The sequence below is a fragment of the Triticum aestivum genome, chromosome 5B (assembly GCF_018294505.1).
Source record: "Triticum aestivum cultivar Chinese Spring chromosome 5B, IWGSC CS RefSeq v2.1, whole genome shotgun sequence".
Lineage (NCBI taxonomy): Eukaryota > Viridiplantae > Streptophyta > Magnoliopsida > Poales > Poaceae > Triticum > Triticum aestivum.
Genome location: NC_057807.1, coordinates 253,464,986 through 253,478,247, shown reverse-complemented (window position 1 = coordinate 253,478,247; position 13,262 = coordinate 253,464,986).

The window sequence follows — 13,262 nt, the reverse complement described above, 5'->3', positions numbered from 1 at the left end:
GGCTCTATCGCCGCTGAGTGCGCGGCCTCCGTGGCGAGGTCCATCCACCCGTCCTCGGATGGCACGATCTACTCTAGCTTGAGGGCCGGGGCAGCAGCAGGTGTGATCTCCCAAACACCGTCTGATGGTAGATCTAAGTCATGCTCGTCGTGACAGTTCGGCGCACCTGACATGGGCTCGAATCCGTCGAAGATCAAGTCTCTGCGGATGTCGACAGTATAGTTCAAGCTTCCAAACCTGACCTGATGGCCAGGGGCATAGCTATCGATCTGCTCCAGATAGCCAAGCGAGTTGGCCCGTAGTACGAAGCCACCGAATACGAAGATCTACCCGGGGAGGAAAACCTCACCCTGGACCGCATCGTTGAAGATGATTGAAGGAGCCATCAAGCCTTACCGCGACGACACAGTGGAACTCTCAATGAAAGCACCAATGTCGGTGTCAAAACCTGCGGATCTCGGGTATGCGGTCCCGAACTGTGCATCTAAGGCTAATGGTAACAGGAGGCGGGGGACACAATGTTTACCCAGGTTCGGGCCCTCTCGATGGAGGTAATACCCTACTTCCTTCTTGATTGATCTTGATGATATGAGTATTACAAGAGTTGATCTACCACAAGATCGTAGAGGCTAAACCCTAGAAGCTAGCCTATGATTATGATTGTTTTTGTCCTATGGACTAAACCCTCTAGTTTATATAGACACCGGAGGGGCTAGGGTTACACAGAGTCGGTTACAGAGAAGGAGATCTACATATCCGAATTGCCAACCTTGCCTTCCATGCAAAGGAGAGTCCCACCCGGACACGGGACCAAGTCTTCCATCTTGTATCTTCATAGTCCAACAGTCCGGCCAAAGTATATAGTCCGGATGTCCGAGGACCCCTAATCTAGGACTCCCTCAGGGGAAGGTGATGGAGATGTTGGTGAAGATGGTGGAGGTGTTGGTGAAGATCGCGGTGATGATGATGGCCCCCGGCGGCGTTCTGGCGCCACCGGAAAAAAGGGGGAGAGAGCCCCCCTTCTTCTTCTTCCTTGACCTTCTCCCTAGATGGGAGAAGGGTTTCCCCTCTGGTCCTTGGCTCCCATGGCATGGGAGGGGCGAGAGCCCCACCAAGATTGGATTTGTCTCTCTGTCTCTCTCTGTTTCTGCATTCTCGGATTCTGCCCTTTCATCGTTTCTTATATATCCGGAGATCCGTAACTCCGATTGGATTGAAACCTTCGCCAAGTTTTTTTCCGAAAATTAGCTTTCTTGCAGCAAAAGAAGAGCAGCAACTGCCTTACGGGGTGCCTACGAGGGTCATGGGCGCGCCTGCCCCCCTGTGGCGCGCTCCTTGCCTCGTGGCCCCTCGGGCACCGTCTCACGTTGATTCTTATTCCCAAATCTCCCAAATATTCCAAAAATATTCTCCGTCCGTTTTTATCCCATTTGGACTCCGTTTGATATGGGTTTTCTGCGAAACATAAAATATGCAACAAACAGGAACTGGCATTGGGCACTTGATCAATATGTTAATCCCAAAAATAATATAAAAAGTTGCCAAAAGTATATGAAAGTTGAATAATATTGGCATGGAACAATCAAAAATTATAGATATGACGGAGACGTATCAGCATCCCCAAGGTTAATTCCTGCTCGTCCTTGAGTAGGTAAATGATAAAAAAAGATAATTTTTGATGTGGAATGCTACCTAGCATAATCTTGATCATATGTCTAATCATGGCATGAATATTAAGACATGAGTGATTCAAAGCAATAGTCTATCATTTGACATAAAACAATAATACTTCGAGCGTACTAATAAAGCAATCATGTCTTTTCAAAACAACATGGCCAAAGAAAGTTATCCCTGCAAAATCATATAGTATGGCTATGCTCCATCTTCATCACACAAAATATTCAAATCATGCACAACCCCGATGACAAGACAAGCAATTGTTTCATACTTTTGATGTTCTCAAACCTTTTCAACTTTCACGCAATACATGAACGTGAGCCATGGATATATCACTATGGATGGAATAGAATATGATGATGGAGGTTGCATGGAGAAGACAAAAAAGGAGAAAGTCTCATGTTAACGAGGCTAATCAACGGGCTATGGAGATGCCCATCAATTGATGTCAACATGAGGAGTAGGGATTTCCATGCAACGGATGCAATATTCCAATGATGGGCTTCCTCAAAATGCCCTAGGTCTTCGTGAGCAAGAAAGTCATCCAACGAGGCTAATCAACGGGCTATGGAGATGCCCATCAATTGATGTCAACATGAGGAGTAGGGATTTCCATGCAACGGATGCAATAGAGCTATAAATGTATGAAAGCTCAACAAAAGAAACTAGTGGGTGTGCATCCAACTTGCTTGCTCACGAAGACCTAGGGCATTTTGAGGAAGCCCATCGTTGGAATATACAAGCCAAGTTCTATAATGAAAAATTCCCACTAGTATATGAAAGTGACAACAAATGAGACTCTCTATATGAAGAACATGGTGCTACTTTGAAGCACAAGTGTGGAAAAAGATAGTAGCATTGTCCCCCTTTTTTGGGCCTTTTTTTGGCCTTTCTCTTTTTTTATTTGGCCTTTCTTTTTTTTATTTATTTATTTGGGACAATGCTCTAATAATCATGATCATCACACTTCTATTTATTTACAACTCATGAATTACAACTCAAAACTAGAACAAGATATGACTCTATATGAATGCCTCCGGTGGTGTACCGGGATGGGCAATGAATCAAAAGTGACATGTATGAAGTTATGAAGGTGGCCTTGCCACAAATACGATGTCAACTACATGATCATGCAAAGCAATATGATAATGAATGCTCAAGTCATGTATATGATGATGATGGAATTTGCATGGCAATATATCTCGGAATGGCTATGGAAATGCCATGATAGGTAGGTATGGTGGTTGTTTTGAGGAATATATATAAGCAGGCTTATGTGTGATAGAGCATATCGTATCACGGGGTTTGGATGCACCGGCGAAGTTTGCACCAACTCTCGAGGTGAGAAAGGGCAATGCACGGTACCAAAGAGGCTAGCAATGATGGAAGGGTGAGAGTGCGTATAATCCATGGTCTCAACATTAGTCATAAAGAACTCACATACTTATTGAAAAAATCTATTAGTCATTGAAACAAAGTACTACGCGCATGCTCCTAGGGCGGTAGATTGGTAGGAAAAGACCATCGCTCGTCCCCGAACGCCACTCATAAGGAAGACAATCAATAAATACCTCATGCTCCAACTTCGTTACACAACGGTTCACCATACGTGCATGCTACGGGAATCACAAACTTCAACACAAGTATTTCTATAATCCACAACTACCCACTAGAATTACTCTAATATCACCATCTTTATATCGCAAAACTATTGCACAAATGATATAAGTGAAGCACATGAAGCATTCTATAAAGCCATACTCAAAAGATATAAGTGAAGTGCAATGAGAATTCTATAAATCAACCAAGGACTATCTCATACCAGCATGGTGCATTAAAGAAAAATGAAAACTAAATGCAAAAGATGCTCCAAGACTTGGACATATCGCATGAACGAAACAAATCCAAAAACATACCGATACTTGTTGAAGAAAGAGGGGACGCCTTCCGGGGCATCCCCAAGATTAGACGCTTGAGTCTCCTTGAATATTTACTTGGGGTGCCTTGGGCATCCTCAAGCTTGAGCTCTTGCCTCTCCTCCTTTTCCTCATATTGAGACCTTCTCGATCAAACACTTCATCCACACAAAACTTCAACAGAAAACTCGGTAAGATCCGTTAGTATAATAAAGCAAATCACTACTTTAAGTACTGTTGCAAACCAATTCATATTTTGTTTTTGCATTGTGTCTACTGTAATATATCTTTTCCATCGCTTAATCCACTGATATAAATTTATAGTTTCATCAAAACAAGTAAACTATGCATCAAAAACAGAATCTGTCAAAAACAGAACAGTCTGTAGCAATCTGAACATTAACCATAGTTATGGTACCCCAAAACTTCTACCAAAATTAGGAAAAATAAAAAATTTGTACATCAAGACAGTGAAAAAAGAATCCGAACCATTTGATGTCCTAGTAAAAAATGTAAAATCACGCACTACAGCCAAAGTTTCTGTCCTGCACCGTACAAACCAACAAGCATTGTAAACATCCTAAAGGCAAACCTTGGCACATTATTTTTATAATACAATGGAATTGTACAGGGGGGTAATTATTTTTGATGAAAAGTTTCTGTAATTAAGATTCACAAAGTTTCCATGAGCATGAACAAAGTTCAAGGAGCTCTCCCACTTCAACAATGCATGTCTCTTTCACTTTCGCTTTTCTTTTTGAAAAGTTTTGGTTTCCCCTCTTTATTTTTTTGCTTTTAGACTATAAAAAAGCACACAACAGAAATAAATGACTCTCTAAAACTTCCGGGTTGTCTCCCTGGCAGAGCTTTCTTTAAAGCCATTAAGCTAGGCATAAAGTGCTCAAGTAATGAATCCACCTGGATCCCAAGGTATATCAAAGCCAATTTTAATTAACAATGATTTGTAATTTAGTAGTGAGCACAAAGTAACATATATCAAGCAACAACGAAGTATAACTCTCTTCCTATGCATCGGCATGTCATAAAAGAACAATTCCTGCAGACATAGTAAAGGCCAATGCATAGTATAAACAATTTCTTGCAATTTTATCGTGTGGGAAACATAGAGAGGTGGAGATATAGTTCCTCTCTCATAATAATTGCAAGTAGGAGCAGCAAGCACATGCATATTATATCTGTGACACCCCAAAATTTTGGCCTTGTTTTAATGGAATAAAATTTTGCCAGGATTTAAAACTTTGAATTTTTTAGCTCCATTTTGATTTTTGTTTAAATCATTTCCTTCCCTGTTATGATGAGTTTTTCCCAAAAAGAAAACTTTTCAAATGTGTTATTGGACTTGATTAACCTCTCAAGAAAAACTTTCCTTTTATCAGTGTAACTAATTAAATAATTAGGTTGCTTGATCTTTATTTTCTTGAAAAGGGTTTTCTAGGTTAAATGGCCATATTTGAACTACAACCATTTGATAAATTCACTTAAAATTCCCACAAAAATTTGGAGATGTCATGTGATGTTTTTAAATCACTTTTATGCTAAAATATATTTCATTCATGAAATATTTTGAGCCCTACACTCAATTTTTCTTCTCTGGTCCAGAGTGCTTTTTGCACTACAACCTATTTAAATATTTCTTTAAAACTTCTACCAAAATTAAGGGAGGTCAGTAGGAGCCTATTATTTCACTTTGTGCAAAAACCTATTTATGTTCTTTGAAAAATTTGAGTGAATCAACCTCATCTTCATTCTGGACCAACTTGATGGTTTGTACAGCAACCATGTTTTTACTTGCTCTTTAACCCTTGATCTTTTCTCCTACTTGTAGTCCCCCATGTTAAACCCTTAAGTCCAGGAGCATGCACCTTTTGGATCATTTTTGGTTCATGAAATAATGTCATTTTTTTCCTGTCCAGAATTGAAGTTTTGTAGAACTTGCACTAACAAGTTTCTGCTTTTGGCAAACTAACCACACCACTCCCCCTTGCACCTAAAGAGACCACCATCTGGAGATTTTGGCCACTCCAAGAAATGCCTAAGTGCCCTTGGCATTTTGTCAAACACCTTATGGGCATGATCAGTTTTGACATGAGTTTTGGCATTGCACTGTAAACTTGCACCTTTGATCAAACAAGCATGCCCACTAGACTCCCCGTTTCTCCTAACCTAGATCTGTTAATTGCCAGTCTCAACCAAGCTCTGTAGCATGCTCTAGCATTGCGTCAAGCATGTTCCGTGCACGCCCGGAGTGCGAGCAGAGCGTGCGTTTGGCACGCACGTGCGCCGAGCCGACACGCTGGCCCCCACGGCATTGGCCCGCTCTGCAGAACCTCGCCACATACTCCCCTTCTCACCACTACGCGCCAAGCCGCTCCTCGCCACGCCCAGCAAGCCAAGAGCTAGCTGCCGCCGCCGCCCGACAGCCCTGCGCCGTTCAGTGCCGCCCAAGCCACCCCGGCTCGCCACCTGCCCCTATGAGCAGTGCGTGCTCATCCACAGCTTCGTCCCCTAGCTCTCGTCGCCGCCATGTTCTCCTGCAGCTACAGAAAGACGGTCGCCGACGAGCTCATCTGCGGCCGCCACTGAACTGCCTCGACTCGCCTATATAAGGAGCCCAGAGCTCATCCCCGCACGCAGGCAGTCCCAAGCCACCTCCCGAGGATCCCCTTTGGCAGCCAATCGACCCGGGGAGGCCTCCTTCCTCATCTCCGGCAACTCCTGCCGCCGCCACCGCCCTGGCCAATCCGGCACCTCCAGTATCTCCCACTCTCCATTCTCTCCACCAAGAGCTCCCACATCCTCCCGTGAGCCTTTTCCCCTACTTGATTTTGATCGGGAGCCAACGCCGCCACAAAGTCACTTCGCCACCGAAGCCTTCCTCCGCCGCGGAGCTCGCCGCCGGCAGCTCACTCCGTCCCCGCCGACCCAACGACTACCGGGAGGACCGCCCCAGCCTTACGGATCCATCCCCACCCTCGGGGGCCCGCGAGGAGCTGCCAAACGCCGGCGACGATCGCCGGAGCCCCGCTCCGCTCGGGCAAAGGAGGGAGACGACGCGCGGCGACTGGTCAAACCTGACCAGTGGGCCAGGCAGGCCCACTGTCAGTGACACCCCGCGCCGTCCACGTGGTTAAGTGGAGGCGTAAAGCCTCAAGTACGCCTCCTCTGTACCGAAAGCGTAATCTCGTCTGAATCGTTTTATTTTCTGTTTTAATTTAAATAACAGATTTGACCAAATCTTTGACTGGCTATAACTTTTTAAATATAACTCCAAATGAGTTGATTCTTTTTCCTACCTTCCTCAAATTTGATCTAGTTTATTTTAAGATTTATTTGAAAATTGTTCAAACAACTTTTTTGTACTGTTTTTGAAATGTGTGTTAATTCAAATATATTTTTAAATAGGATTTTGGGAGAGAGAAGAAGCTTTCAAAAGTTTTGGAGAGCATCTCACCCCTCCACAACATTGAAGGCAAGCATTCTGAACCCCGGCATAATATTTTTGGTGTGATCGTTGATGCATTTATAACACCACCGCATTTCGAAGGACTTGTTATTTCATGTGATATGATCATATGCATGGGTGCATGTTATTGATTTCCATGCTGTTGGAAATGAACACACTTGTGATGATAATCACCCTCATGTGCCTTGCATGCATACCGGCAGGAACCCGGGAAAACCTCTGCCTTGGGTAGGCATGAGTTTGTCGCCGGTCTCCGTCGGGACGGTTATGTCTGGTATGGCATGGTAACGTGATATGAGAGGTGACTCTGTTGGATGAAATATATTCGTTATACTAATCATGCAGGGAATACTTGAACCTCCTGAGTCGACCGTAGATCGAGTCTTGTTCCAGTAACCCCCATACTTGTTTCGTAATACCACTCGTCTCTACAACTAGAGTACGGTTCAGTAAGTTGTCAACCTCTTTCTAGCACACACCGTACAGAGAGGCCATGGTGGAAGATACCGGTTGTAGCTGGTAGGCAGGCCACCTGGTCCGGGGGCATGGGTGTTTCCGGTTGGGACCGAGAGGGGAGGCCACCCCTTAGAGCGAGCGATATAAATTTGATCCCATGCTACGCGAGGTTGTAGCCTCCCCACTTAGAGTTTGCTTAACATGTGTCGTGGGTGATTCCAGACACATGTGAGATAAGCTGGTGTGTGCAAGTTAGGTGTGTTTTCAACAAAAAGACCGTAGACGGAATTAGTCCTGCTGGACTAGAGAAATCCGTTACTCGTGTGTAAAGAGTACACCCTCTGCAGAGAATAAACCTATTCGAATAGCCGTGTCCATGGTTAAGGATTACAGTCTGGGATGGGTCAGGTGTCGGTCTTAGTGTCGGTCTTCGGAGGTGAAACCGTTAACCAGAAAATGGAAGTACTACTCGTGACTGTGATATCTATGATGATTATTATTATTGTTGACTAACCCATGATATTATTGTTATTATCGAGTATCTCTGGGATGGTTCTACCTCCAGGGATATTCATTATGATTGTTTCTTTTAAAGCCCTTTATGTGGCGTCGCTCAGACGCCCGACTGTGGCATTTCTTTTAAAGCCCTTTATGTGGCGTCGCCTAGACGCCCGACTGTGGCATTTCTTTTAAAGCCCTTTATGTGGCGTCGCCCAGACGCCCGACTGTGGCATTTCATTTAAAGCCCTTTATGTGGCGTCGCTCAGACGCCCGACTGTGGCATTTCTTTTAAAGCCCTTTATGTGGTGTTGCTCAGACGCCCGACTGTGGCATTACTTGTTAGTTATTTCATAAATTTTAATACTACTATGTTATTGCAATTTTATAAATAACTTGCTTGCACGCATCCGAGATTTATTTATCTTTTGTGACTGATGTCATGAGCATAAAAATATTTTTAGCACATCATGGTTATATTATACCTGTGTTAATAATGTTTGCGAGTACATTCAAAGTACTCACTGGCTTGTCCCTGGCTATTGTCTTGGCCAGATTTTGCTCGCACGGAGAGGAGCGACGCGATGCCAGCCCCGGAACCCACTCAATGGAGATAGCAGCCTCGCGAAGATAGGAATTAACCTGGTCAGCTGTTCCCGTGGGAAATGGAGTCCCATAGACACTGATTTTTCACAACCCGCTTCCGCCATCAACCACTAGAAACCATTTGTTGTACTCACAGGCCAGAATGGTCTTGTACTACATATTTTGTATTTTGCTTGGAATTTCTGTATCAAGTTGGAGCCTCATCAGCTAACAGTAATCCTGGGGCTGATGAGCACGATGGTCTTTTCTGGAAATTTATTACCCGGAAAACCCGGTCGTGACAGACTTGGTATCAGAGCTAGGCTGACCATTGGCTAATCCTATCTTAGCCAGGTCAATAAACTTAGGCAAACCAACCCACCAGACCTTAACCAAACCCCAGCCAAGCTTCTCGTGCAAGATAGACACACAGTGACCCAACACTTTTGGCAGTCGGTGCCCAACCTATCAACCTAACCTGTCACTCATATGCCAGTGACCGGCCCCTAAATAATCCTTTCTCGCAAGCTTTCGAAGGAAGATTCCGTCCCCTTTTTCCTATAAAAAGGGCGCGCTAGCACCAAACCAGCACAGCACAGCCGCTACCCCAAACCGAGCCACAATGCCTGGACCTATAGTGCACAACGAAACCACAGCAACCAACCTTGGAGGTTTTGTGGCCATCCTCGCAAACCTCACCCGTCGTGCCTACGCATTAGAGGAGCCACCAGAATATGTTGTGTATCAAGGACCCATGAGCGGTGAAGACCGCCAATTCTGGGCCACTGTGCACATTTACGGTAGGAGTCTAGCACCCGAGCGTCCCTACCGGTTCACCGGAAGAACAACATCCTTTGAGCCACAAGCCATCCAGCTAGCCGCTCGAGAGGCTATAGTTCATCTCAGGCACTTGTCGCCCAGAGTTAACTGTCGCTCGTTCCACTACTATCCCAGACGTGAAGGGTATGGTAGACCACCCCAAGTTGCCAATGGAGATCACGAGACGGACCCCGCATTGTTGCACCTAGTGCGCTATGTAAGTGCACTAGAGGCACTGTTCGACCAGATCACTATTGATCTAATCGCAGCTCGTGGAGAGCTGGTTCGTCGAGCCGCGGCGAGAGAAGAAAACGAGCCCAACACCGACAACCCAGTCGTGCTATTTGGACAACCGATCGAGACCCCGAGATCTGCCCCAGCCATTGGCCAAGGTGCTGCGATAACCCCAGAAGTGCTTCGATGCATTTTGGGAGCACACTCCAACAGGGTTGTGGCCAACAATCCCCGCAATGGTCATTCTCACTACCCCGACCCTGCAGTTCCTCCGCCATCTCCGACTAATCCTGGCAGAGAGACACGTGGAGAAGCCTCGACATCCACCAAGGACGCCCGTTTAGACATAAACGAGGTAGACTAAGCCGTATGAGTAGCACCAAGTTTCAATGTATCCTCGCTTTGTAATCACGCGACCGTGTATATTAACGCAGCCTGTCGTTGTGCCTCTGTCTTAATAGTAGCCTTGCATAATTGGTCAGCGCATAGCTGCATATTTTTCCGGGCACAACTACCCAAAACCAACCCGACGACAACCACAGTAACGCGTCTTTTTATGAGATATGTGTATCTCTGACACTGACCCGACCTTTGGAGCTAAGCTGGAAAATTTTTACCTTTCACCACGGTAAAACGATCCGGCTCCATTGCTATATAAAGGCCACCTTGTGACCTTACCCAGCAACCCTCACTTTGTGCACAACACTCACGCTTTTTCCTGTCATGCCGAACCCCAACATTCATCTGAGAACCCCAGATGCAACCCCAGGTAGCTTTGTCAAAATATTGTGGGATTTTACCCGCAGTACCATGGGTTCTACCCAGCCACCCCAGTACAAGCTGTTCAAATCGAGGATCACCCATCCACCTCGGAATATTGGGCAGCAGTACACATTCCTCCTGTAGACCCCAACCAAGATCCAATAGAAGTTTCCTTCGTGGGGAAATCTATGCCAACCCCACACTTGGCCATAGAAGCTGCTGCGAAAGAAGCGATTGCTCGTCTTCGATCCGCAGTACCCTATGCCCGCGAACGAGGATATTACTACTTTCCGAGTCGTGCATCACCCGGAGAAGTGACATCTTTTCCCGGTGGACGTATTGAGAGAGACCCAGTTCTGGCCAACCTTATCCAGTACATAATTGCTCAAGAGCATTTAAACCAGCGAGTGATGGATTATCTCCAGAGCCTCGCAGATTTAAATCCTCAGATTGCCATCGGCAGACCACTGAGACCCGACCCGGAGAGACACATACATCGACTGGTCAATCCACTTCCTCCGATAGAAGAGGAGTGTATTCCTTTACCAGAGACATTTTATCAGGACCCCGTCCAGTTACCGTTTTCTTTTTAGACGTCACTACTATATTTGTTCTTTGCAGCATTTATTTATGTGTGTGACTTATGCGTAATACCCTGAGTTTGTACGACGAGTCAATTATTTGGCTTCTGCAAATGTGTGTAGTTTTTGTTGTGGTTTATGATCCTTTAAATTAACTGTTTTTCCCTCGCAAAACCCTGGAGTGAGATTTTCTTTTCCCTGAGTTGCTACATCTACACTTTCTCACGACGTGGATTATTTAATTTCACACAGCACCACGAGCGGACTCACAACCATAACCATTCGGACACATACACTGTTTGCAAAACTTTGCAACGGTGTTACATCCAGCCAATCACCCCCCCTAACAACAGTTAGCACTCGGCACACTCCATCTACTCCTCATGATCACCACCACCACGGAGAACCAACACCAGAGCCACAGCATCGCGATACTCGTCGAAGATTATCGCGCACAGGAGCACAGAGAGCCCCAGCAGCGTCGCCAGCCCTCCGCATATCAGGATCACAAACCAGTCCGGCATCACCTCCGCCATTAGAGCCTCGACCGAGCTTCTGTAAGCAGTAACGGAGAAAGAAGGAGGAGGAGAAGTGAGGCCAGGTGTGAGGAAGAAGAGAGAGGCACCCCGGTCGTTTTTATAGCTCGAGCTCGGTGTACGGTGGGCGAAGTCCACCAACGCCGCTCGTCGCCGATCGCCGGTGTTCGGAGTCAAATCCGCGAGCAGTGCCGACAGCGCGCTGGCCCGCGAGGTGAGTGCACGCTGCACCAGCAGCTAGCACGCCGCGCACTACCACGGTACGGCCTAGTTGCCCTACACACTAGGCGTCGCCGGTGGAGAAAGCGCGCGGGAGAGAGGAAGAAGAAAGGGCCAGAGGGAGAAGAAGAGGAGACTGACAGTGGACCCCGGGTCCACCTGTCGGCCAGAGAGAGCACTGTGCTCTCGGGTACAACCAGCGTATATCTAAATTTAGGAGTTATCCTAAATTTATATCCAGCATAGAAATCACCCGTTTTTGTCCCGAACCATAGACTTTTCCGCGCAGCCCCAGTTTTTCACACTGTGGTTTTTCACCACTTATTGCCCTCTCACTGTAGCCACATCGTCATTGCGTAATTATTTTCTTAACACCGCTTTTAGCAAATCTCGAGGACGAGATTTTTTCTTAAGGGGGTTAGTATTGTGACACCCCAAAATTTTGGCCTTGTTTTAATGGAATAAAATTTTGCCAGGATTTAAAACTTTGAATTTTTGAGCTCCATTTTGATTTTTGTTTAAATCATTTCCTTCCCTGTTATGATGAGTTTTTCCCAAAAAGAAAACTTTTCAAATGTGTTATTGGACTTGATTAACCTCTCAAGAAAAACTTTCCTTTTATCAGTGTAACTAATTAAATAATTAGGTTGCTTGATCTTTATTTTCTTGAAAAGGGTTTTCTAGGTTAAATGGCCATATTTGAACTACAACCATTTGATAAATTCACTTAAAATTCCCACAAAAATTTGGAGATGTCATGTGATGTTTTTAAATCACTTTTATGCTAAAATATATTTCATTCATGAAATATTTTGAGCCCTACACTCAATTATTATTCTCTGGTCCAGAGTGCTTTTTGCACTACAACCTATTTAAATATTTCTTTAAAACTTCTACCAAAATTAAGGGAGGTCAGTAGGAGCCTATTATTTCACTTTGTGCAAAAACCTATTTATGTTCTTTGAAAAATTTGAGTGAATCAACCTCATCTTCATTCTGGACCAACTTGATGGTTTGTACAGCAACCATGTTTTTACTTGCTCTTTAACCCTTGATCTTTTCTCCTACTTGTAGTCCCCCATGTTAAACCCTTAAGTCCAGGAGCATGCACCTTTTGGATCATTTTTGGTTCATGAAATAATGTCATTTATTTCCTGTCCAGAATTGAAGTTTTGTAAAACTTGCACTAACAAGTTTCTGCTTTTGGCAAACTAACGACACCACTCCCCCTTGCACCTAAAGAGACCACCATCTGGAGATTTTGGCCACTCCAAGAAATGCCTAAGTGCCCTTGGCATTTTGTCAAACACCTTATGGGCATGATCAGTTTTGACATGAGTTTTGGCATTGCACTGTAAACTTGCACCTTTGATCAAACAAGCATGTCCACTAGACTCCCCGTTTCTCCTAACCTAGATCTGTTAATTGCCAGTCTCAACCAAGCTCTGTAGCATGCTCTAGCATTGCGTCGAGCACGTTCCGTGCACGCCCGGAG